The 22,223-nt window shown below is 39.8% G+C and overlaps 1 long non-coding RNA gene across 2 annotated transcripts; it reads left to right on the top strand.

Annotated features, from left to right (window-relative positions):
• Window positions 1-11,354: 11,354 nt before the first annotated feature.
• On the top strand, window positions 11,355-21,763 carry LOC135453232 (uncharacterized). 2 transcript variants are annotated; one of them, XR_010441797.1, is made up of 4 exons: window positions 11,355-11,436; window positions 14,381-14,569; window positions 15,452-15,516; window positions 19,632-21,763. It is a non-coding gene; the product is annotated as an uncharacterized LOC135453232 (long non-coding RNA). The 2 variants fall into 2 exon arrangements; XR_010441798.1 differs by lacking the exon at window positions 15,452-15,516.
• The last annotated feature ends 460 nt before the right edge of the window (window positions 21,764-22,223 follow it).

Below are 22,223 nucleotides of genomic sequence, written 5' to 3'. Positions count from 1 at the left end.
TCTTCTAAATCAATATAGAATAAGAAATCAAGTGTAAAATCACCTATATCTCACAAGTGCTGGTAGAGGCTTATCCATTTTTTAATGGAAATAACAGCATTATGGGTGCAGGTATCTTTTCCATATCTTTAGTGAATTCTAGCTGGAGTGTATAAAGTCTTTCATCTAAAGTATCTGTTATTTTAAAGTCAGTGCTATAAGTAAATAAGCTATTTTGAAAAATAGCTCTTAAAGTATGTGCATTTATCATGCTTATCAGAAGTCACATTTTCTCCCAAAGAGAGAAATCTTGAATGGTGCCTGTAAGCCCTGAAGTGCAATATCCTAAAAAGTCTGCTTTCTGGAAGAAGAGAGTATTAAACTAATCTTAAAGACTTAACATAAGTAAGTAACTGTGAAACATTGCAAAATACTCCCAAAAAGCCTCTTGGCCCATTTGTTACTGAACTTCTAGAATCATAAATTTCTATTACCAGCACTGTCTTCTGGAAGACATTTGCAACTCATATAAATGAAAAAACAGGCGCTTATCAAACAGACAATGCTTTAACATATCAGTAGATCAGGTTTGGGGGTTTTTTAATGGCTGAATAATCACTAAAGAAGCACAATCACAGCATTCATGAAGAAGGAAAGAGAAAGCAAATGGATATAAAATTGATCTATCATTCTTTGTTCCAGTCTTTAGAGACTACTGGACTCCACATCTGTTTCTTCTCCATGGTTTTATCATGATGGATCTTTTCTGCTTATAGGGCTCTAGGTCCTTTTAAATCCTTCCATTTTGTGTTTCTATTCCTACTCACATTTTTCCATGAGTTTTAAAAAACAATCCTAAAACACCCAACAAACCACCAAACTCTACTATCATACAGAAGAAGTAAAAGAGCTCAGTGAATCTTTTTGGAGTTTTCACACAGTCTGCTGCCATTAGAAGCAGAAAGATCAGTTTAGCACAGCTATAGGGGATGTGTGTATATATATATTTGTATATGTTACAGCTCTGGGAAGTAGTTGTGCTGTAAGGAGCATTATTTTCCTCATGCAGGTATTGATAAGCCACATGTCATGCAAGCACATCCCTGCTTTCTGGTTCTGATTACACCCTCTTAACCCAGCCTATGTCTCTGCACTGGAGGGCCATAACTCATGGAATATGAAGTTCAGGCTGGCTTCTCAGGTGACAGCATAACTCTTTGGAGTCTCCTGGTCCAGTCCTCAACAGAGAATGTAAATCCTTGTCTCCTGATGAGTTTGGAGAGTGTGGCAGCATTCCCTCTATCCATGCTCTGCTCCCTACTCTCCGTTCCATCTATGCTCCCTACTCCCTCTGAAGTGTCTAATGGATGGGCTGGGGGGTGGAATTAATAAAGAAAATCTATTGAGAAGCCTCAAATGGCAGCAATTTTTTTTTCAGTTCTCTTTGCTTTCACTTGGTGTTTTTCAAGGATTTTTGGGGGAGAATTAGCTTCAGGTCCTATTTATGCGTTACATAATGTGCTGTTTAGCACTTGTGGCCTACTTGAAGTGTCTTGGCAGGACCAATCAAAAGTAATTGAATTCCATGGTGCACTTCTAAATTATCTTCTTGAATACAATATAGAGCATAGTACTTTATCTGTCAATTCATCTTTCCTTCAGTTTCTGGGAAAGAAAAGACATTGGTTTTATCTTGAGCCTTGACTTCAACAAAATGTTATTTTTCCTTCTGTTTCTCTGGAGTTTGCTGGAAGCTGGATTGGAAAGGACCAGTGACACCTACTCAGAGCAATCTGAGAAGGAAATAAAAGTACATCTGGGTCTGATTCTGTGATCCACTGCAAGGATTGTGTGTTTGAAGTGGCCACTGGTGACTGGAACCTCAGCATTTCTGGGCTTCTGCAACTTCGAGTTTGGGGCTTTTTAGCAGGGTTTTAAATCACATTTTACCCTCTTGGCTGTTCTTAAGCCCTGCAGTCCTGTGCTAACTTCTTCAGCTGCAGTGAATTTAACCTCTTGGTTAACCCAATGGCAAGAAGAAAAGCTGTGTGTATCTGTGTGTGTATCTGTGCTGCTGCTGTGTTTTCACCCTTTTTCACCTATGCAGTTCTCAGAAACTGACAGTTCTTAAAAGGAACGGAGACCATCATTATTCTTCTTTTTTTATTCAGTTGTCTCAGGTTAATAAATGACCTTTTACCTTTACTGAGGAATTTCCCCATATGTCTGCTCAAAGAATTTCCTTGGATGATTCTCTGTGGATTTCATTCCATGTTTTGTAGAAGTGAATTATGATTGGATTAGAAAGGCGTAAATCTTCCTGAGTTTTCAGGAGATTATTTCCTGGATTTCCAAAGTTAGCAGTATGTCATTCTATCTTCACCCATGCCATGGGCCCTGTATCTCTGCTCCAGGTGGAATTGGTTTCTGTCTGGTTGAAATTAATTTGCTTTAAGTTGGAGTTCTAAATTTTAGCAATCAAGAGCAACTGAGATCATGCAAATATAATCAAAATTTTAAAGTGATTTAGAAAGCTCACTGCTGATAAAACACAGTCTGGCTAATTTTCTCTCTGCAGAAGGCAGCTCTCTATCAGGTGAGATCTGATTGATCCAGTGGAATACAGTGAAACCTCCAGAATTTAAGCTGTTTGACAGCAAATCATACTTTGTTTTCTTTATTGTGAAAGCTTCTAAGGTATTGCATGTTGCTTGTTTTATAATTTTGTTATAAAAAGAAATGTGTATTCTTCAAGATTCTCTTGAAAGCATAGCAATTATTTCTGATAATTTTTCTGTTCAGAAAACTAATAGATATTTTCCAGTGAAATGTTAGCTTAAACATGTTTCTTTAAAAATTGTAATTAGTAGTCTTGTGAGTTTTTCAGTATTCAGTGAATTCAAAAGGATTCCAGTTTCCTTGCACCTCTGCTGAAATGAAAGCAACACTAATTGCACCTGGAGGGTCCTGTCAGGACATAAGGATCTGAAACATCAGGAAATTATTAGTGAAAGAAACAAATATTGGAGAGGCCAGGTCCACACTGCAGATGCTTCCTAATCTGAGGAAGTCAAATATTAGAGCTGCTTCCTAAACAAACCCTGCAAGTTCCTATTTTCACATGAGTGTCCCCAGGGAGCTCTGGGCAGCTGGCAGGTTCCTGTGCCCTGAGCCAGGATGGGCAGGGCAGAGCTGAGGGCTGAGCAGAGCTTGTGGTCAGTTCTGACTGAAAGCTGGCACTTGGCACAAGTATTTTGTCAACTCAAAATATTTGTGACTGGTGCTAGCTGTATCACCCATTGTAATTTTCAATATCGTCTCCATTCTCAGTCATCATCCCCCGGTGCACAATCTCAGTAAGCCTGAAGGGCATTTCCTCAGCAAGTCAACATTCAGGTGGGACTCCAGCAGCTTCTTCTGCTTTCCTATCCTGTTAACCTGTACCTGAGTCTGCTGGGAAGGGCTGGAACACTCCTTGGCTTGGTTGCACTGGCGTAATAATATCAGTTGTTGTGGCTAGAACAATTGTCTGTAAGCTTTAGCAATATGCTATTGGCTAGAAAGCTTTTAAAACATCCTTAACAAAGAAATCTTTGGCTGCTGCTGGCTGTATGTGAGTTTTTGCCATCTTCCTTTTGTCTCAACCATGCAATGAGGCTGATGCTGCAATAAAAGCTCGAGGAATGTACCCCAACAGTCCAATCCTGTTTGGGAAAACAAACTGCCAATAACAGCTGTAATTACACCAGCCTGGCCAGTATAGCTCCCCTTTTGGATATATTTAATATAAAGATATTTTTTCTCCTCACACAACTTTCATAGTGACATAAATTAAACCAGAGAAAAGCACTCATAGTCCTTATATGAATGTACAAATGGAGAGTTGTGTTTATATCCCAATTATAACAGTTATAATTAAACCACTATAGCCATGCTGGTAAATTTCCCAGTGCAGTGAAGCCCTGAATGGGAAGCAGAGTCTGAAAGGTCTGAAATTGGCTGATGCCACCCAGCTCTAAAGCAGCACTCTGTGCCCAGTTCAGTGTGGGGCAAGTCTGTGGCCAGGGGGGGACCTTTCCTAATCTAAATGAAAATACAGCTCTAGATTGAAGCGGGGGAAGTGGAGACTTGCAGGGGAAAGAGATTATGTTGCCAACCTGGCATTCCCCCACCTTTTTAAAAAAGGCTTAGTCAGGAATTTTTGGGGGGTCAGATTTGTGCCCAGCAAAGAGCTGAATTGTTTCTGATGTGCACCAGGAGCCTTTGCCTCTTCCAGATAAGGTGGCTGCAGCACAGCTTTGATTAGGCCAGAGCTCAGCAGAACAGACTGATAAAGAAGGATGTCTCCTGGTTAATAGAGGCTGGTGCAATATAGCACAAGGCCCTGCTGCTTTCTAATCTACTGCTATTAACTCCAGACTGAATTTAAAAGGACACTAGGTTTGATTTAGAAAGATCCAAACAGCTTTGGACTCTCCTGTGGGCTAGAATGGCTTTGCAGTGTCATCCTTTTGTAGTTAAAATGAGCAAAAGCATCCCCTTTCACTCTAAAGAGAGGAGACAGGTGTCTGTAACCCCTTTTTAATGTCATCCCTTCCTAGAAAAGCCTCAGGGTGCTGAGTGATCTTCAGGGCATTTTGCAAAATACATAATTTTCTATTAATTTTAGAGGTTATGTGTTATGATGGTAATTGGAGCTCTGTGATGGTTGGAAGTGGGGGAATTTACCACAGGCCTAATCCCTGGTTGTTAAGGAAGGATGTGAATATTTAAATCTTGTCTGGGTAGTTTAGAAGGTACAGAAAGATTCTGGGTAAGTTCTTACTCTTTGTGACAATTTCTATAAATATTTAAAGGCATACTGTCAGATGCACTGATAACCTTTGCCCTCAGAATTGTTTATATTTTAATTGTACATAGGATAGTTTAATAAACTGTATATATAAATTATATACACTTAGAGAGCTAGCTGTTATGGGAAACACCCTTTGATTTTTTTTCATAGTAACAAATCAATCTCTGTTCAGGAACAAATATTGTACTAAGCATAGAAAAATTGCTGGAGGGCTTGGATATTTTTGGAACTCTAATCCTGATCTTCTAACATTAGATTTTGGTCACTGGAAGTAGCATAAAATATCTATAGAGCTTTGCTCTCTATAGAAAGACCCCAAAAAAGTGCATAAATCTTCTAAATTACTGAATATATTCAGAAGAGAAGGATTTCCAGTCACATTTCAGCTGGTGCTGCAGACAGCAAGTACTGAATTGGGAAATCAGGGGGAAACTGAATCAGATGGAAACTGAATCAGACAGAAACTGAATCAGACAGAAACTGAATCAGATGGAAACCCTGTGCTGATTCTGAGAGAAGTGTGTCACTGATGAGCTCCTGAGGCTGGCGCAGAGGCTTTGATGAGCTCTCTCTCTTGCAGTGCCTGCCCTGGGCACTCCTGGCAGTTTCTGTGCGTGCCCTGTGCTCTTCTGCAGGGACATTGTGCTCAGTTTCCCTCTCCAGCCACCAGCTCAGCTCCTCTCCCAAACTCCCATCTTTCCTCACTAAAAGCAGGTCCCACTTCCAACTGCAAAGGGAAGGAGAGCTGAAAGCAGGAGAAATTTGGTTGCTGTGAGATAGTATAGAGTCAGTCGGATAGCTTTTTAAAGTGCTTCAGGGTCCCTTGGGATGAGATGTGCTACGGAACTTTCAATTATTATGTTTTAAACTGTTCATTTAAAAATGCCAGCTTAAGTATTCGGCAAGGTGAGATGGGACTTGTTGAGCCCAGGTTGGAGACCTGTGTAAAAGCAGAAGCAAGGGGCTTTAATGAGGTTCTCCCAAGGCTCAACAGCTTGAAGAGCTTCTTAGAGAAGTGTGCACTGCCAGGCTGTTTTTTTCCCAAGTCCTTACAGCTCTGGTAATATGGTTTGAAATGAAAATAAAATACAGAAGCTTAGTTAATGTATGCCACTTCCTCTGCTGAGCTTAACACACGGCTCAGTCCTGAACTTACTTGGTCATTTTGATGATTGGCCACTTATGTATAATACACTGTACACTTTGGCTTTTTATTTCCTGTTTAATTCTGAAAAAAACAATTACAGTACCTCTCTAAGAAGCAATTGTAGTCTTTTAAAATGTCACGGCACATTAAACATGCTTGTATTTTAGCAATGCCACAATGCATTACTGCTAAAAAAATATTTTATGCACATTACAGATAAAAGACACAATAGATTTTGAGGAAAGACTTCATGCCACAGAAATAAGCGATGGCAGTTGTGCAACAATATGAGTAGCTGTTAAATTGTATTAAGATGTGGTTAACATTTTTGGACAAAAGATTTTAGCATGGTTTTGTTGTAACCTTTCGCTTTCCATAGAAAATATTTTTCCTTGAGGGGAATAAACCAAAATCTTTTTCTAAAAAAAAAAAAAAATTAAAATCCGAACACGTTTGCTTTGAACTAACATTAAGAAACAAAATGAGCAGTTCCTGTTCCACTTAAAGGGTGTAGTTTTGAATTTAATGTAAAAATGTTTATTAGGATGAAAAATGCTATCTTTTTGTTGACTACCTATTCTTTTATTTTTTTCTTACTTGAGACCTGCAAAGCTCCATGAAGTTTTAAGGGTATATAAATAGCATCATGTTTCAATAGGGAAATATAATTCAGATCTGCCTGACTGTTAACATTGGGAAAAGCAGATGAGGAATGAGACATTTTCCTGAAAGAAAATGCTGTCTCTGTTCAATAAGTTTTCCCCTTCATGTTGCAGTGTAGGAGTCAGTGGCCCTGATCCAAGAGGCACTAAACTAGGTTTGCCCAGATTCTTACACAGCTCCACCAGCTTTGGTAGAGGAGCTTTTTTGCTAAAAATTAAGCAGATGCATAAATGTCTCCTGGAGCAGAGCCCAGCTTAGCAAGGGGCTTTACCCCCTGGCAGGGCAGTGCTGCACAAGCCCAGCTCTGAGGCTGCCTGCACAATGTGTTCCAGAGCCATGCTCAGCCACTCATGCATCCTTTCACTTCAACATGGGCTTGTTTGGGATTCTTTGTTCCAAAATGTGGATTTGAATTCAAATGAGCCTGAACACAAGCCAATAGAGGAACTTCTTTCTGTCTCAAACTATTAAATGCCTAAGCATCTTCAATTAAAAAAAAACAACAGAAAAACTAAACAAGGGACCTGACACACACTGGCTGGAGCTGTAAAAGTCATGTGCTTATGTGGTTTTATTTATTTTTCACATATGTGCAATTGAACACTATCAAAGCAAGCCCACAATAAAATGCAGTGGGACGTCAGCATTAACATCTGTCTGCCCTGTGCTGTTCAGTGGAGGCAAAGTCCTCTTTTCCACCACAATTTCTAACTCTGCTTTCCCCCTGGAGCAGAGTGGGCCTGGGCCAGGCTTTGGCCATGGTGCTCCTGGTTCAAGCAAGGCACAGAGTCCTGGAGCAGGGTGAGCTTTCAGCTAATCTGCTCAGACAGACACCCCTGTGATTTGTGTGCCCTGCCTGATCTACAGGCTCAGATCAAAGGGAAAGGCAGGCTGGTAATGTCAGAGCACACAGCTCCCAGACTGTGGAAGTGAAGAACAGCACCTTGAGCTGCAGCCATAAAGGGAATCTGCCATAAATCCTGCTGTGGTGTTAGAGCAGGATAGGTGAAAGCCACCCACTGTGCTTGGCTTGTAGCTGCCACTTTTAAAAACCTTGTTCACTTTTTTTATAAGATCCTTTGGAGGTCTCTGTTATAGCAGCATGTAGTTCTGTACTCCTATAAAATCAGTTACTTGCATGCTTTTTGCTGGAAGCTGAGAATTTTTGATGACATGCACATTTATGTCAGGGGAGTGACAAGCATTAGTGGCTGTAGCCAGGACTTTGAGTCAATAAAGGGAGAAGCTCATTTCCATTCCAAGGCCTGGTGCATTATTTGGGCCTTGCGGTTGGACCAAAATCCTGACAAACCATAGATAAGTGGCAAAACACTCAATAATCAGGATTAGGTAATAAAATTGAAAAGGTTTGAGGGATATTGGTGGATCCTGGGTGTGGAGACAAATTTCCCTCCCAATTTCCACTGAATTAAAGCATCTAGGAGAAGAGGCTGAGTGCCTGAATGAAGACAGAATTCTGGAGAAAGCATAGGGAAGCCTGAGGGAAGTTGGTCAGTGAGCCTGTACTGTCAGAGAGAAGTGCTCAGCAGGGAATACTTGTCCTCAGAAAATAGGAAATTCTGGCAACAAGGATTCAGCGCTCTAGGTAGAAGGGGCTACAGCCTGCAATCCTTTGGTAGGAAAATCTTTGATCACACTGCAAGAGATGTCCTTGGTGTGGAGCTGAGGTGGGCTGAGTTAGCTGCTCTGGAACTCTCCCCATCCTCTCCCCTGTCTAAAATCCTTGCCCAGAAGAGAGGAGGTAGACAAGAATAAGACAATAAGTGGTTTTGCTGGGAAAAAATTAAGCTGGAAGTAGGCTGAAAGAAGCCAACATCTTGGTTCTTTGAATTCCTCTCAGCTTTGCACTAGCCCCAGGGAGGAATGGTTATTTAGCCACCCTTGGCCCTGCAGCTGAATGAAGTTGCCTGTTGCTCTGGGGAGTCCCTTTGGTGTCTTGGTGACTCTCCCTCCCTGTGTGACCATCACAGGCATGTTCTGCAATCCCAAGGATGTGGTAGGACCATCAGTCAGTCAGAAAGGAACCCTAATGCTGGAAATTGTGGGGGAACCCAAATGGTTTCAGGGTGCCTTGGACAAGAAATTGTTAAGCCTGGGAGGTTTGGGCTCTTTCAGAAATGAAATGTGTAAAGATAGTTCCTGCAGGAACTGCCAACTGTAGTGACTTGGTTGAACAATGAAAACAGACAGGCTTTTGTTGTGGGTGCTTTGTAACAGATAATTCTCAAATGATTAATGAGTTACTGGAGTACCACTAAAGGCCTAACTATTATTCTGCATGGCATTCAGGAACTGCATGAACATGGCTCTTTGGCTGGAGAAAAACTCAAAAGTCAGAGCTTTGGAAAGCTAAAGCACATAAAAATGTTACACTCTTTTGTGTCTCCAGGAAGCACAGTAATGTGAAACATGCACCACATGTTTAAATTGTGTAGGCTTATTTATACATGTGCATGTGTGTGTATTTACAGGGAGAGAGATTCTATGTGATTCTACTGTTATAAAGCTGTTTTTGTGAAAGGAATGTCTAGAATGAAAGAAATGAACACCCAAAGATTAAAAAAATTAGGTAAATCAGATTGTCAGATATCATGCTGGTATAAAAACTGCATCTACAATAATTAATTTGGGAACTGGACCATGAAAGCCAAGAAATGGGGCCTGAAAATAAACTTGATTAAGAAGATAATGCAGAAGACATATAAAGGAAAACTTATTAGCATAGAGGAGAACATCAGTGAATAAGCAGAGGAATAAATCTCCCGTAGACAGCTGCTCAGATCAGATCAGAACATATTTAAAAGATGAAAGACGACATGAGGAGCAATTTCTCATTTAGACTGGAGAGGAAGGCCTCCAACTGATGTATTCCTTCTATAAATGGCTTTTGGCCAAGACACAAAGCTTCGTCCACAAGAAAATATGGTAGTTGGTTTGCTTTTATCCTGAAAATCTGTAGACAGACAATGACAAGAATTCCACTATAAGAAAGGGATGTAAATGATGAATAAAACTAACTTAATAAAAAAATACATGTTAGAATAGCTAATAGATTTGGGGCATGGAAATGGGAATGTAGTTATGACTTAGGCATGTGTGAAGTACATGTCCTCTAAATCTCATAGTAAAGCTCTACTTGGTTGTTTTGGGTTGGATTTTTTTTTGGTTCTTTTGTTTTGTTGGTTGGTTTGGGTTTTTGTTTGGTTTTTGGTTTTGTTTTTTGTTTTTTTAGTGACTAGGCCTTTAACCAATCACTGGGGTGCAGACTGGTACTGTTTATTAATTTATTAGCTGTTGTGATGAGGGTGTAAGACTGAGAGGAAGTCTCTAGATGATGGGTCATTCAGCCAAAAAACTGAAATTAATCCTCTCTTCTCCTAAAGAGAAAAACAAGACCAGAAGAAGGGTGGCAGATAAATAAGCTACAAAGAAGTACATAAGATACAAAGTTAGCTTAAAAAGAATCTTATTTTATTGTATTTTTAAATTGACAATAGAGGCTTAGAGGAAGAGAAAAAGGAGAAAGACCTGAATTTCCACCTGCATTTTACCTGGGGTATGTAAATACAATTTATTTTTTTTTTTTGTCCCAGGAGAAAGAAATAAAAAGGGATGGAAGACCTGATTGGTCTAATGCCCCATTTTCATTGTTGTACAGCATTTTGGTGAGTCTCAGTCCAGAGGAGCCCTGGCATGGCGTGGCCTCAAGCTGGATGTGCCTGGAGACGTGCACAGTTGGGTATTTTTGGTCAGGCACAAGCAGTCACAGCTGTTGCTATTTTTGCCCTGACTCCTCTCTAATCACTCAACACATTTTAAAGCAAGATATAATGATAGACTATGTTGCCAAGACAGAAAAATCAACAGAGTATCTAAGGGAATATGAAAAGAAATGAAAATTCAAAATGTATCTGGAAGAGAAATATAATGGACAAAAAAACTTTTGATAAAGACTGTTCTACAAACTTGGCAATGTCTCTGCTAGAAGTAAATATGACTGTCTGCCTGCCTTGCTTTATGTTCAATATGTCCAAAATTGGGGGGGTGTGGAGGAAATACAAGGAAGTCTCTTCTCTTGGTGTGGCCAGCTGAGTTTTCAGGCCTAATCCATTCTGAAATTAAAATTAGCTCAAATAGTTGGACTCTACCAGGAAGTTTAAAATGGAGAATTTCCTTCATAAATATGGATAAGAAGAAGACAACTTTTTGGATGTTCTACACAGTGACTTCCACTAGAAAAACAAAATCTCCCTCTATTTTCCCATCAGTTTACCAATGTTCTCACTGAACTTCAAATATTATTTTATACATGACCTAAACTAGAACTCCCTGTTACTACTTATGAAGTATCTGTGGATTTATCGTGGTATTTTTAGTGGTAACCATTGATTCTCCTTATATGGCAGCCAAGGATGAAATTTCATTAACCTGAGCACTGCTGGATCAAACATGAGAAGTAGTGGAACCCCTTTGATAAAACAAGTTAGGAAACACCTTGATTTAGCACTCCCCTTCTGTGGAGGGATAGAATGTAAGAAAATAAAGATAGTGCAGAAGGTAGTGTCACACCTGAGGAGTTGCAGCTGTACAAATCACCAAAGATTAGGAACAGGCCTGCCCTTAATGGGCCACAGCTGTGTCCAATAAGAAGAAGAGTGCTACAAAAGGGTTGGAGTGAGGTGGGTGAGGAGAGGGTTGGAGTTTGTTGGCTGTGCTGTGAAGAAGAAAGAGTAGTGCTGTGAGGAGTTGCCCATGAGAAATCACTGAGAAGGTATGGGAGCTTTCACAATAAGATGACAACATTTAATTTAGCACTCCTACTCTAAAGAATAAAAGCTCCAGTCCAAACCAAGCTGACATAAGTTGAACAACTTTTATTTCTGATATCAAATATCAACTTGCATTTTCTGATATCAAAGTTGTGACTGCAAATCATGGTGAATTAGGCATAATCCAGATATGCTTCTCTGTCCTTCAATGTAAATACTCTTTCCATCTCCACTTGGAGGGTGGGAGATGCTTTATTAATAGTATTATTTTTGACAAATAGTAGTGTTTAGAATACCTAGTAGTGTTTCCTGGTAAATAAATTCCATTGTAATGATAAAAAAGAAGTCTCATTCTGAATCCAGTACTCCATCTACCAGGCATTGTAGAAGATAAAATAAGTGATTTTCTGGAAACAGACCACTGGTAATTAGTAAAGCTTCATCATACATTGCATCTACATTAGGAAAGCACTTGTTCAACAGGACAAAGTCTGTGCCTGCAGAGCTCCTCACATCCCTGGGGTCACCCCAACAGCTCCCGTGGGGCTGGGGCTCCCCAATCCCCTCATCCCTTGGAGGGTTACACAGAGCACAGGTTCCTCCACAGCCCCAGCTGGAGCCCAGCCAAGCAATTGGGGTGTCACATCTACAGGTGCATATTTGATCCTCAGCAAGGGCCAATGTGAGGGCACACAAAACAGCTCTCTTTGCTGTCAGTGCTGCTGTTAGGCTTTAAAATACTTTCTGAAGGCAAAACTGCAGTGTAAAATATATCTGTGGATGTTACTTGCCAGAATTCCTCATGAATAAACTGCACTTCCTCTGTTTGAATTACAAATTGCTATAACATAATAGAGGAGATTGATGGCTAGCACTGAAACTATGTGAAAAAGGAGAAAAGGCTGTGGTTTACAAACTGTGTAGGAGGTCCATTCTAAGTCAACACGGAAGCTCTTAAATTTTATATGCAGGATTTCATAACCAGTATTTTGGATTGTTTCAAGTGATGCAATCAGAATTGGTTTGCTTCAAACCCACCTGATTTACTAATTCTGACCAGAAGTATGACCTAACTGCATTTCAGACTGGATTTTTCAGATGACATTGATTTTGGATGTTATATTGGGAGCTTCAAAATTTTACAATTGGCCCAAATGACTTTTTAGATCCGCCTGAATTTGTCATGTGAATTATGCTTTTCATGGCTTAGCTGATACAGGGATAGCATGTTGGGGGTGTTTCCCATAAATGCAATTAACACTTTTCTAGCACAAATGATGAGGGCAAATCTCAGGCAATTTGTGCAGCTTTGAATATTCAGAATATTCATTTCCTTAAAAAACTTCTCTGGTTCATTATGGTACCAGCTTACCTTTAATCTCAGGATTGTCTTTTTGATTTCTTTGTTTAACAGAAACGTATGTTAAAAGAAATAATAATAGTAACTCTTATCACATCTCTTATATTGAGAAAAGACCATTTGGAGAGGAGAGTCAGTTGCTAAAGATGCTTTTAGTACTTGTGAGTATATCCTGAAAGCCTGTAAAAGCAGTTTCTTTAAAGACAAATACATACTAAGCTCCTCTTGTACTTGTGAACCCAGTGATAACCACTATCAGCACATCAAGATCATTAAATCTAAGTAATGTAATTGAATCTAATATTATTGAGATTAAATAGATGTAAATAATACACATTCTAAACTGTGACATCTCTAGTCTGCCCCAGGTACTCCCATTAAATAGCTGCATACACAACAGGGATAATCTGATCCTGTTTCACTGTTGGGATTTCTTAGCAGCATTTTACCTTGTGCACAGAAATATTGAGGATCTTCAATTGACTGAGAAGAATAACTCCTAAGTGGGCACACAGGTGAAGAGTTTTATAGGGTGAAAAATGCTAAACTTATTTAACCAAAAACTGGGTAAACACCCACAGGGACACAAATTCCAAGCTAAAAGCCTTCTGAAGGTTTTAGAAGTAAGGGGGTAAAAGTGCTGAAGTGAAGTTTATAGGAGTATTCACTGTGGTCATTTTTTCCAGATTCAGCCTTATTCTAGATATTGTGCTTTATTTTCCTATGTAAATTGCTTTTAAAAATGTCATGTTAAAATATTTCTGCTAAGGGTAAATGGATTAGATTAGTTTAGAAGTTTGACTGCTTCATTTATTTGTTGCACCTTGAAAGAAGAAAACTAAAATCACACTACCCAGTATGCAGCTACATCTCATTATGCAAAGTCATCCTCAGGTAATACCTGTGCCCATATAAAATAATAGAAGTTAAGGCAATTAGGAAAAAAGTATTTAAAACAGCAACAGCATGTGATACCAATTATGTTACAGCCAAAAATAATACTTTTTGGCACGTTATGCTTAAACTATGTTCTGTTAATGTGCCTTGGATATAGGCAGATTTCAATTTACACTTAGAAATATTTCTATTTGAGAACTATTTGGAAAATATTTTGAAATTACAATTTAAAAGCATGTGAAACGGGTTACCTCCCACAATTTTTGTGAACTACTGTAAAGCAGAGCTGCATTAGCTTCCCTGCAACTAATGAACCATGTCATTAATTACAGACATTCAAAATAGAAATTATTCCAAGGCAAGACAAATATTTACTATAAATGAAAGGGTCAAGAACTACAAAGTAGCCATTTTTATTTTAAACCAATTGTGAATAATTTTTATGCTCTTTCTCCTCCAATTTAATTTGAAGCGCATTAACTTGATTTCATATGTCAAAGCTGACAGCTGTAGGTGTACCCACCATGAGACTCCCATCAGGGACCAGGATCACTGGGAGATTTGCAGTGAAAGTGTTAACTATGTTTAAAGGTGTTTATTAAGCTCAGGTGACTTGTTCTCAGGACAGGTTTCTCCCAGGAATACCTAGGAGGCACATTTCCGAAGGTTTCCCTTTGCTTGTCTCACAGGCAGAACCACCCTCAACTTCCCAGCGGAGCATCAGGCTGAGCAGTCACTGAACCCTGCCAGCTGCCAGAGCAGTGGGAGGAGGAGGAGGAGCCCCTGACTCTTCCTCAGCTGTCTGACATCTGTAAAGAGCTGCTTCTCCATCTCCAGCAGGAGCTGGGCTGCTGTGCTTTGCTGCACCTGGTGTCAAGGTACAGAAAAGCACAGCACAGATGCTGGAAACTCAGCTAGGGCCCAAAGCTGAGTGCTGCTGTTGGGTTTGGTAGAGGGTGCTGGGGTGGAACATCCCCAGAGCTCCCTGTGGTGCATCAGGCAGGCTGGCTGCTGCCCCAGGGCTGGTTCCTGCAGCTGTAAAAGCCACAGTTCCCATCCTGCCTTCAGGGAACAGGTACCAAAGATCTTTCTTTTCTTCCTCATCTCATGCTGCCTGTTTGCTGCTGTGTCTGGCTCAGTAAGACTGGGGCAAATCAGTGGTGTTTTCATATAGATCTTGCTGTGAAGGAGCAAAATTACTTCCTTTCCTTTCTAAAAGGAAACCTTCTAAAGTCCCCCACCCTGCAGGGAGAGCAGTGGCAGTTGAAGGTGAGGGCACTCTGACCTGCAACTTTTACCCAGGGCCAAGCTCTCTTCGCTGCCACTCTTCAAATATTCTGTTGTGTGTCTACTATTTTGTATAGTATTTTTGTTTGGCTTGGGAGATATATTTATTTTATAGCAGATAATATACAGTCCTAAACAACATAACATTATTTTCTTCTGTGAACTCATTATGGTTTGTGTCAATCACATGATGTCCCATTCTTGCTAGTTACATAATTGAATATTTTATATTAAGCATATTTTGCCTTCTACTTTCTTTTATTTTTTCCTCTTTGAATCACATCATTGCCTCTCCAAAAGTCAGGCATGAGGGCAGGCAGATGCGCTGACCATATAGATAGCAAGCAAGAAATCCTCAATGAAACAGGCACATAAAAGTTCCCCTAACATCTACCTTCATGTTTGTAACTAGAGTGTTTGGCATAATAAAGATAACAGCAGTAGATAAGTGGTTTATCTCCATATATTGCCAGGAACAGAAGAGGATGATAAAGTATTGCTGCTAGCAAGAATCCAGAAAGTGCCACAGTTCAACAAGGTATTCTGTATTACTTTGAGTCAGCTCAGTCATTTTCACAAAGGGATTTTTAACAAAATGTGAAGAACAAGAAGAGGAACTTAGTGAAAGCAAATAGCTCAAGTGGGTTTTTGTGGAATGTGGGAAAGTTGCTAAAAGTCATATTAAAATCAACGAAAGCATTCAATCCTTGTCTTGCAGAAAAAAGGTTGTGTTTAAGAGAAAGGGTCAGCTGTTAAAAAAAATATTTGGGCAATATGAAAAATTACAAATCTTTTCATCAGGAATTTGGGACTGAATGGATGAGGGTGTACAGGCCTAACAGTGACAACTTTTACAGCTGAACAATGCTTTTGCAATGAAATCCTGGCTCCATTCAAATCAATGGCAAAATTCCCAACTGCTTCAATGGAGCCAGGATTTCATGTGTATCTGTCTTTTTTCATTCTTCCTTGATATTTGTATCCCATCTATCTGGCAGACTATTGTCTGTACAGGTCAAAAGTAAAGCTTTCTATCCATATATGTCAGAGTTACTGTCTGTTTTCTCACAAAAAAAAAGATGAAAAAGTGTGGCACATACTTGCAGTGCTGTATCATTCACTTCATTGCTCAGAGTAAAGAGAATTGTTTGCTGCATCTGCTAGGAGGACAAAATGTCAGGAAAAAAAGCTAAATGCTGCCTGTGTGTAATTCCTAACTCCAAAGCTTTTAAAGAGCTCTTATTTTCAGCTCTACATGTATTAAGTTTCGGATATGGGTATCACGGGATTTAGGCAGGGGCAGAATTACCTCAATGCTGTCTCCTCTTAAAAATGCTTCCTGAATATGGAAAAGTATTGCATGGGCAGGAAGGAAGGTGACTTTCATCAAACAAATCTGTCAGGCATTGAGACTATTTAACTCATCAAACAAACCCTGGTATTTGTGCCTCTGAATATAAGCATTAACCTAGAAAAATGAGAGAGATTAATGAAAATTCAAATTGAGAGAATGAAAATAAGAGATAAACTGCTGCTTTGCAGATGAATGAATATTTAAAAATGCTTAAATCCACAGAGCTTGTCAAAATGCACCAAGAAGTGCCCTGGTAAGTGAGAAATGACACAGAGATGGTAATAAATGTGAATGGGGAGCTTTGTGTTCCCCCTGTGCACTATTTGTACACTACAAAAGCTTTAAACGAATTGTAATTCTACCCTCACTGTTGCTTAACTTGGGGAAAATAACATGCAGCCTGCAAAGTGGCTGGGTCTATTCTGTTTTAAAGCCCATCTGAGAGCACGTGGACATGGCAAACATTTCACAAATATAATGGGGAGCCTTGGAAAAGCAAGGAAATATTCAGATGAGTGAAAATCCTTTAACCATAGTCAAAGCAAGTTAGAAAAGAGGCAATAAATCAGCTGACTTTAGTCTGTGGCTGGTGTCATGGTCGATGAAACCAATACCCATGGTAGATAAAATATACATGATAATATGTGTGCAATTATCAAAGACAAAGGAATATGTCAATAGTGAGTGAATTTCATCAGAAAATGATGATTGCATGATAGTGATCTCCAGAAAGAATTCAGCTCCAGGCTAGACACAGAGTGAATCCAAGATCAGAACAGTTTTTTACAGTCAGTGAATAAGGACGTATTCATAGTTCTGACATCCTCCAGTCTCTTAACTCTTCTTGTTGCTGTTATCCCTGACAGAGTAGATGAAGTTACAAACATTGCTGTGTAATTAACTTAATGGACAGCTGATCTGATAAAATTTATTTAAAATAAATATGCACATAAATTCTCAGTTTGGTCATAGTCAAATCTTGCACAATCCATGACACAGAGGTTACACAGTCCATCCTTTTTGGGGGGGTGAATGAGCATGGTATTTCCTCTGCAAGTGCTGTTGGAAACACTTGTGAGTAGGTCGTTAATCTTCAATGGCCAGTGGTCATTTCTGGAGCTGCCTCAGCAAATACTTCTGCTAGCAGTGTCTTTCTGCAGCATATTAGTATAAATTAACCCACTTGGGAAGTGCAAACAGCAGGGTTGATGAGCCTGGGATCAGTGCCAGGTTAATGCAGCAACACAACTTTTTTGTACCAGCTCATAGGCTGTGAGCTTTGAAAGCAGCAGAGCAGAATGCATCCCTCCATGCAAGATGTACTTTAAACGTAGCCAGGACACTGAGGCAAACATCACAATTGCTGATGGTACAGGGTGCCAAATGTATCATTTAGATTATCTCTTCAGCTGACCAGTGGAAGAGAAAAATAATTTCAGAGTAAAAAAATTCATTCTGCATTTCTCTGTTCAGTTTGTCAAGCTCTCTTTCTCCTGATTCCCTTGTCTTTCTCAAAGTGATGCTGAATGGTGCTTTTCTTACTGCAAATAAGGATCGTGGAACTGTCCTTCTTCCTTTGGCACATTTGTTAATTTTCTTAGATTTATGTCTGTTGGTACTGATCAGAACTATAAACTTAGAACCTCAAATTCACAGAGAAAATCTGCAACAACCTTTGGAAGCTTTCTGTGAATCCCATTGACTGCACAAATTTAATCTGGAAGCCATAGAGAGGCAATAAACATGGAAACCCCTGTTGCCAATTAATTTGTTACTTTTCAAGCTACAGTGCAATCATAGCTTAATTTGGTTTGCCTCAAGAATCTCTTTGTGATATTTCTGTGAAATTCAAGACAGTGAAATTCTGGTTTAGGAGCCCAAGTTACTGATTGTTGCCAAAGAATTGTGTGCTGCTTAATTGAGTTTTGATGTTCTTGCTGCTATCTACAAACCCAGTTTTTCCACGTGGCTTTGTGATGAGATCTAAATCTCTGTATCAAATGTTAAAGCCCTTGGCACTTGCAAAACAGAAAGATTTATGTAATTAGCAGTGGCTGAGAAAAATAAGGTTATTCTCACCAGGGAAAGGAGACATTTTGTTTATCTAATTGATGCTTTTCCTCATGCAGAAGAGTGATAGAATTGACCTAGACAAAAATTTTCCCACCGTCAAAATCACAAAACCAAGATGACATATTGCACATCCTAGGAAATTAGGAGGGGAAACTTAACAGAAAACTACTGTATTTCATCCAAAGGGAAATAACATACTGAATGGATTAGAAGAAATGTCCTTTAAGAGTGGCAAAATCAATTTTTTTGAGTGATAGTTAAAGAAATTGTAGAAAGAAGTGTTTGAAGAGCATTGTAAAGTGAGAATCTTTAAATGGAGAAAGAGGCAAGAGAATTTGTTTCTTTGGTTTCCATGTACCTTGAATTTCTGGTTTTAAAAAATCAGTAGTTCAGAACAACAAAAACAGGAAATGATGTATTGAGATATTTCAAGTCTAACATCCCAACTCTGAAATGCACCTTTTTGCTCCAGTTATGCACAAAGACATTCAACAGGTCTGGAATGGGACCTGCATGGTCCTTGTGTGTAGGGAAAGTCAACCTTCAACTGGAACAGGACAGGAGTTCTAACCAGTTTCAGACAACAGAGTCTTTCTTGAAACTCAAAACTACAGAGGTACAGAGAGCCTATTTAAAGGTGGTGAAAGTGTGACCCTAGAAATGAAAATCCTACTGTTCCCCCATCCTAATTTTTAATCAGCTTGGAATCTATTGAATGTAATCTGGATATTTTGACTGAGTTTAATCAGATCAAAATTGAATTAATTTGATTTAAATGTTTTTTATGGCCATGGATTGTTCTTCTAGCTTTAAAGATACATATTTGTAACCGCTGCTAACATGTAAATTAGATTAGAAGGACTGTGCAGAGTGAATAACATAATTTAGCAGTTTGTCTTCTATTCCCCGACAAAATAATACACCAAGTCTTTCTGAAATCAAGGCTGATAAATGTGATTTAATTGTGTCCTTCTCCTTAACAGCATTACTTCAGTATGGAATTTATATGCATCCATGAAATTATGCTCTTCTTAGAAATGAAATTTTGCTAGAGGTGCCTGGTAAGAAAGCACTGTGCAGCAAGGGAAAGGGAGGAAAACTCTAGCTTGAAGAAGAGGTTGAAAAGAGTCAAGAATCTGGAAGGATAAAAATGTGTATCTATTTTCTGTTGCTGAGTTGAGCCATTGTACTACTTTTTAAAGTTGGTTATCTTCATTTCTCTGCAGTGTTGAACGTCCCTGGAAGGGAGAGCCAGAGTTTGTCCTTTGAAGCAGCATGGCCAGGAACCCTTTGGGCAGGATAAACCCAGGACAGGGGGAAGGCCAGCCAGCAGAAATGCCATGAGCCCTTTCCCAAAGTGCCTGTGTGCTGCACACTGGAGCACCTGTGCAAAACACATCTCCAGAGGTAAGGGTGAGGTAAAGAGCATCACTGCTGCCTGTTTAGATCAGACACCATCCAAGGGGGCTTCCTCACCAGGGCTATTCCCACTCTAAAAGCTGGGAGTTTATTGCACATGGTGGAGTGAATTACAAAGAGAAATATATGCTTCCATGCTTCACTGACTGAATCAGAGCCTCAGTACCTGGATATGCAGTAAAAGCTGACTATTTCTTGCCTTTTCTGTATCTACTTCTGGATCCAGTGTGTTAACACCCGTAATTAACTACAGGAAATTAAAAGAAGGATCACACCCCTAGGAAGAAAATATTTCTCCTCCTTACTCTGTGCTAAGGCTTCCCTGGCAAGGAATTCTGTTTTTCTGCTGTTCTGGCAGATTGTTTGACACTGAGCAACTGCATTAGCACTTCTGGAACAAGGAATGAGAGCTGAGAGTGTAAAAAAGCATTGTGGAAGCCTTCCTGCTTGAGACATTTAAAAATTAAATGACTGAAGCTTTTAGAAATTTAGTGTAATAGACTGATGCCTAACTAACAGGGAAATAAAGCAGATCGCCTAAGAGAATGTTTAAGTTTCAGTTTTGCCATGCCCTTCTGCTGGCTTGGGAGTTTGGCTGAGCTCTTCCCAGGTAAATGACTCTGTTCCTGATTCTAAGCAGGCTCCAGGCAGGAAGAAGAGGCAAGAAAAAGGTCTTAGAGAGCACAAGTCTCTGGAGGAATGAGCTCAGCTGGTTGCTGGGCTGAAGTGGCCAGCAAGAGCAGCTTTCCAACCACCGAATGGTGCAGCTGAGCTTTGGGCCAGAAGAGACCAGGCCTGTCCAGGCTGGCAGAAACGGAACCCTCTCCCTGTCCCCAGTCTTCTTAGCATAGGAGGGAAGGTAAACCAGGAAAATATCTGCATAATGCCACAGTGCAAGAGGAATCAGTCCCCTGAGAGCCTCTGGGAACAGGTCCAGCCCAGGTCTGTGGGCGCCAAGGGCCAGGCCGCAGCTGCTCAGGAGCTGGGAAGGTCAAACCTCTGCTGGGGAAACCTCCAGGCCCATTAACATTTTCAATTAACATAAATCTCCATGTTTCCAAACAATTTTCTAGGAATTCTAATATAACCACATATTTAGACCCTGGACGTTGCTCACAAAAGCCATATTTTGAAGAGTGACAAGTAAAGCTTCACCCTGCTTTTAGCCCCATCTGCTGTGTCTTGCCTTGTCTTGTCTGTGCTTCTGAGCCAACAATGAGGGAACTTTCTTTCCTGCTCAGGCAGATGTTTACCTTTCAGCACCTGAGATGACCTTTTGACTTGGGCCTGAAATTCTGGCCTTGCTGAAATGGGTGGAAGTTTTGGCACTGATTTTGACAGAGGCAGTATTTCATTCCAGGTGCTTTGCTCAATAAAGCATATAAAATTACAAAACATGGGCCTTCCCTCTTGCTCAACTTCTCAGTCATCCCAGGTATCACTGAGTGATAAACACAAAAACCTGGAGGAAACAAAATGGCATCTCAAAAAAGGCTCCTACATGAATAATTAAAATACCTTTCAATATATATAATAGGTACACCTATACACACAAGCACACACATATAGAAGATGTCAATGGGATCAAAGCTTTTCTCCAGCACTTTAATAGGTGGCATGCACCCTCACTTATCTGCTAAAATCAAAACCTGTGCGTGCACGTGCAGGTGCTGGGAGTTGCTTTTTCATATTGTTGGCATAGGGCCACATAGTAGAGCCATGCACCTTCATTTTTTAACAAGCCTGTGTTTTCTCAGGTGTTCATTTATCTCTGTGAAGAAGTTTCTCAGACCTGTAACCTCATGTTTAGCACGCTAATAGGAAGAGGTGCTCCTGCTGCCAATAAACAGGCCTTACTCTGTCTTACATCCAAGAATATAAAACCAGGGGGTTTTCTTTTTATAAATTTTTTTTTCCAAATATAGGAAATGTGATCATGGAATTTTAACAATGGGCATTTGAAACAGACTACCAAAGGATGTGGTAGGTTTTCTACCACTGTGAGTTCAAATTTGGATAACTTTCTAAAAAACATGTTTAGGTTGAACCTGCAAAATGCAGTTCCAGAGGCATGAGTGCTGTATGAAATATATAGTCTGTGTTGAAATGGCTTTTTCTGGCTTTAAAAATCTATAATTCCATTTTGGTTTTGGTAACAGAGATACCATGAACAAAGGCAGAATGTAATTAAGGATTATATTTTCGGGGAAAAATAATGCTTTGAACAATAAAGCAGAGCTAAGGAAGGTGCAAATAACTATCCATGTGATTAACATAAACTCTCTGCTCCAGAGTGTAACAGCCTTTTAATTCACTGTTAAGCTTTAAGGTTGCAGCATGGATTGACTGGATTTTTGAGTGAGTGACTGAATTGTTTATATTGAATATCTTTTGGCAGT

Source organism: Zonotrichia leucophrys, chromosome 12, assembly GCF_028769735.1.
Source record: "Zonotrichia leucophrys gambelii isolate GWCS_2022_RI chromosome 12, RI_Zleu_2.0, whole genome shotgun sequence".
Taxonomy (NCBI): domain Eukaryota; kingdom Metazoa; phylum Chordata; class Aves; order Passeriformes; family Passerellidae; genus Zonotrichia; species Zonotrichia leucophrys.
Note: the sequence above shows the minus strand (reverse complement) of the source record. Positions and strands in the feature narration are given on the sequence as shown.